At 42.0% G+C, this 4,758-nt stretch overlaps 1 protein-coding gene across 2 annotated transcripts in view; it reads left to right on the top strand.

Annotated features, from left to right (window-relative positions):
• Window positions 1-662: 662 nt before the first annotated feature.
• Window positions 663-4,758, top strand: part of TPRG1 (tumor protein p63 regulated 1) — a 173,511-nt gene continuing 169,415 nt past the window's right edge. For both annotated transcript variants that reach the window (XM_023736773.1, XM_023736774.1), the window contains exon 1: window positions 663-860. The gene's annotated coding sequence lies outside the window, so the exon portion shown is untranslated. The remainder of the gene's footprint in view (window positions 861-4,758) is intronic.

The following is a 4,758-nucleotide window of genomic DNA, read 5'->3' as shown; positions in this document are numbered from 1 at the left end:
AAAACAATGTAATGTGACAAATTCTTTAACAGGAGTATTGATCAGAGCTTCTGTGTGTCCATGTGTTTGTGTTTGTTCTCATAGAGATACGCTACTCTACATGTTCTCTACAAAAGGGGCTGTTGTTGTTGTTGTGTGCTGTCGGGTTGTTTTTGACTCATAGTGATCGTATAGGACAGAGTAGAGCTGCCCCATAGGGCTTCCAAGGCTGTAAATCTTTGCAGAAACAGACTATCACATCTTTTTTCCACAGAGCAGCTGTGTTCGAACCATCGACTTTTTGTTTGGCAGCCACGTACTTAACCATTGCACAACCAGGGCTCCTACAAAAGTGATGGAGATGCTTAAAGTCATAAATATCCACTAATCTAGCCAGTATAAAATAATATTCATTATAGGTGTGTAGAATTCAGATTTAAACTTCCTTATAGCTAGTTGGGAGCATACAGATGCCATGGAAGAATGGCTAGAAGCCTGTTTCTGCTCACCTCAGTCAGATTTCAAAGAGGCACTTGGCAGAAAAATCTAGGGTTTCTTGAAGAAGGGATTGGGAGAGAGGGGTGTGTCTTTGCAGAACAAGAAAAGCCACACCCACAAACCCAATTTCCTGCCTCTGACAAGTTGAGTTCCACCCTGTAAACATCCTCAGTCCTTTCATTTCCCCCTTTGAGAGTGAGCAAGGACCTCTCAGCCCACTCGGTGAGCTCAGATTCAGACTGAGAGGGGTCACAGCCCGAGGGCACCCTCCTGTGTGGCTTCATCTGAGCTAACCACACCTCCACTGGCCACCATCTGTGGTCTGGCATCCCTGGTCCAGGAGCAGAAAGAAAAGCCTTGAGGACCGGCTGGAGCCTAGCCAGGTAAGGCCAGGAGGCTTGTCACTGGCTCTGCAAGGAGATGGGGTCTCTCTCCGTGAGTTGCTTGGTCCTGTCCCCAGCTTGGCTTTCTGGTCTCCTCTATCACTGACTTGCAGTTTGACTCTAGGCTGGTAGTTTTGCACGACTGTGTGCAATTCCCCCTTTCTTCCTAATTACCCAGGCTGATGAAGTCTGTAGACTGGCATTTTTCAGCCTCTAAAGTCACTTGACACACTTATCTATACATTGACTTTAATCTTTATAGCCCCAGAAGAGAGGTAGGATAGGTATAATTTTCTCTGTTCTGTGGATTAGTGAATTCAGGCTTGGTGAATTGATTTGTTGAAGTTTGATCTGAAGGCTAAGGCCAAGATTAGAGGCAGTTGTTATTGATTCTGAATTCTCTTTCTTTCTACTATACCACCCAGCAGGCCATACCTTATCTCAAAAAGTGAAAGGACTTCCTGAAGTGAATAAAGGCAAGCCAAAGGTGATTATTTCCTTGCAAGCAGGGTAGGTAGGAGGAGTATTTTTTAATTCATCTGAGAGAGACTTTATGATACTCTATAGGCTATATAGAGCTGTTTTAGGGAATAAATGAGAGTATGTATATAAAGGAGCCACGTGAACTGAAAACTGATGTACAAATGTGACAGAGATGATGATAAGGAGCCTGTACACATGCTGGCTCTCTGTATAAGAAGACATTAATTTGGGGCTGTAATGATAGTCTCCTAATGTCAGCAGCATCATTATGAGGTACAGGTCACAGAGGCCCTGGGGAAATGTTTCAGCCTTTCAGTCTTACTGTGGTTATGTGCAAAAGCAAATCTCAATAGGAAAAAAAAAAATATCCCCCTCCTCCAAATCCTTTCAAATTGACTCCTGCAATTTCCTCTCTTGTGACAGCTATCATTATATCTCTTTGTTCTATAGTTTTAAGAAAATCTCATCTTCGGTGATGATGTAGTTTATTTTTTAAGATACTAATTTTAGCCATCATTTTCCCCTTCGTGCTCAAAAGGTTGCATTATTCTTAGTTGTGGAAGGAAATCTTTCCTGTGTGTGTGTGTGTGTTTGCATGTATGCACGCACGTGTCTGTTTGAGTTTGTTGTGACAGAGCTAATATTCATTGTTGTGGGCCTACCACAGTGCAGTGGGTTGCAATGCTAGTCAATCTTTGGCAGACTACAGGATATTTTAGGGTCTTTTTATGGTAAGGACCATTAAACTGAGGACCAGAAAGAGGAAGTGATATCCACAAGGTTACAAATCCAGTTGCCGTTGGAACTGTCACTCGAACACAAGTCTCCTTCACCTTCATTGCCCACAACGTGTGGTAAACAGCGTACCAGAGCAGAAACGTTAGCTGTGTCACTTTAGGGACTGTACCCATATGTCCTTGAAGATTCCTTCCAATTAAAAGTTTTAGTCCCTTTGACCTTTGGTTAGGATCCGGTGGAAATGGCATCATACCCCGTGGTGTAGGAGAATTTTCCAGAGAAGCCTCTTTCCTTATTGGCTTAGTTCTTGTGGATTATCTGTTTCAGCCAAGTTTTGGAAATGCTTCTTCAGTATAGGGTGGGGAGATGGGCAAGAAGTGGTGGTATCTTCATTTTATTCAGTCAGTCTGAACATTTGTATCTTCTTGGACCCTTCTAAGTAGGTGTCACTTAGTTCGATAGTTTAATCCCTCGTAACTTGAGTTGATCTTTTATTCAGAATTGTGGAAGCTCATGGCAGGGAAGAGCCTGAGAGCCCAATTAACGCACAGGTTGCAGACCAGCAGCCACAGGCTACAAAATGTGATGCGTTTTGTTTGAATTGCAGTGTTAAGGAAAATTAAACTAGTTTGCAAACATTTAAAACGGGGAGATTTCTTGTAAAATATCCTAATCATGATGATTAGAAAATCTGGGAATACTGGATTCACATTCGCACATGGGAAACCCATTGGCTGGGTCTGGGCAGCATCTGTTCCCTGTAGATGTCGGTGTCTTCTCCAATCCTCCACAGCCCCCAATGGACATTATTTAGGCTACATGTATTTGAGTTTGTTATGACTGATCTCTTCCAACCTCTTAAGTGTTGGGATTCCCTCAACAGAAAAGGGAAACTTAGTTCTACTTATGACAGGACAGGCCATAGATCAACACCATCAAAGGAGAAGTGAAGGCAATTCTTTGACTCTAGCCTCTCATGATGTAAAAGGTAGAAGGAAAGATAACTTCAGCAGAACATGCCATTGGCCCTAATACCAACCCAGGATATTTTCTTAAGCCGGATATCGAAGCTCAGTGTCTTGAAATCACAAGCATTAAGCAAATTGGCACTGTTCCAGCATAAACTCCAGGTGCCTACAAGAGAACAGGAAGAAAAGTTGACACTTGCAGGGTGATGCTCTTTATTCAGCACATCAATGACATAAAAACAAGGAAAGATGCTATGATGTATGATAGCACTTGGGTAGCAACACAACACCCCCACGTTCTTAAAGAATACAGAACACATTGCTGAAATCCTGGAAACTAGCCCAGTGGGTGTTTTCTTTCATCCATTCACTAATAATCACCTCTTGGTTCCTGATGGTGTACACAACCTTAAGCTTGGTGATTTAGGGCTGAGGAACAGTGATCCTTCCCCAAATAGGCTTCCACCTAGTATTCAAAATGTGTAAACAGACAGCTACAACACGAGGCCGAATAGGAAACATGCTTAAAGGAGAAAGCACTTGCTGTGGGTTTACTAAGGAGATACTGATGACAACCAGGTAGGGCAGGGATGATTGTAGGGAGAAGTGACATTTAAACTGGGCTTTGGACACGCAGAAGTGAGAAGAATTTCCAGTCAAAGAGTTTAAGCAAACTCTTAAGTCAGTCCTGTCTGAAGTGTACTTGAGGGATAGAAAACATTCGCTGTGGCTGGATGGATATAGGGACAGTGGGGGTGAAGTGGGAATGAGGCTGGAAATTTGGGTCTGCACTAGATCCTGAGTGCTGAGTGGCAGGCTAAAGGCTTCTGATCAAGCAAAACCATAGTGCATTATAAGTATTGACCAGATATTCAGTCCAACCTCAGGGCTATCCATGTCCATAATTTGGTAGTGACAGAACACCCGTATAAGTACAACTTAGCTCTGCTTTTAAGTTTTTGAGAATTAATAGGAAAACTTTCATTACGGGAGTTGATGGTGATCATGCGCTTCTAAACACAGTGGACAGCATCAGATACTGAGTGGGCGAGGCAAGGTGATAGTATACAGCAGAACTAGGAAGATGGATGAAAACATTTTCAAATACATTGAAGAACTGGAAATGAATGTTTTGAAAAAAATATGGTAAAATCTTTCTCTCTCTTTCTTCCTTCCTTTCTTTCTTTTCTTTCTTATTTAACAAAGTCTATTCCTATGGGTTATCTGAAAGTTAGAAAAATGATGTTGTATAAATCCCTTTTAACTTGTGGGATATGGAGTCTATTTTTGATAAACTTTGTTGTTTGGCCTAGAAGGCAGTCTCCCTCTGGGGAAAAGCTATAGAAAGTTCTTGGATGACTTTTAAATTTAGGAAAGATTTTTTTTCCTGGCCTCAGACTCTCACATAATAAACACTGCTGAAAAGTCTCCTAAGCATGTGAATGTTCCACTGTGATTCACAACATTCCTAGTGGGTTAAGGGAAAGGTTCTGGTCTTGTGAAAGATTCCACGATCACCAAAGAAATGTTTACACAATTCCCCAAACCCAAGATATTTGGACAGTTAACCAAACTTCTAATTTTCATGCACTTGGTTGGGTGTGGGATTGGTTCAGAATCGTACCTCACTCTCAAGGGTCTGTCTTTCCAAAGACGTAGATAGGTGATGTGGCAAAGAGCAAAATGAGGCATTTGAGCAAGATTCATTC

This window comes from Trichechus manatus, unplaced genomic scaffold, assembly GCF_000243295.1.
Source record: "Trichechus manatus latirostris isolate Lorelei unplaced genomic scaffold, TriManLat1.0 scaffold00092, whole genome shotgun sequence".
NCBI lineage: Eukaryota > Metazoa > Chordata > Mammalia > Sirenia > Trichechidae > Trichechus > Trichechus manatus.
The sequence above is the reverse complement of the archived record's forward strand: the minus strand, read 5'-3'. Positions and strand labels throughout refer to the sequence as shown.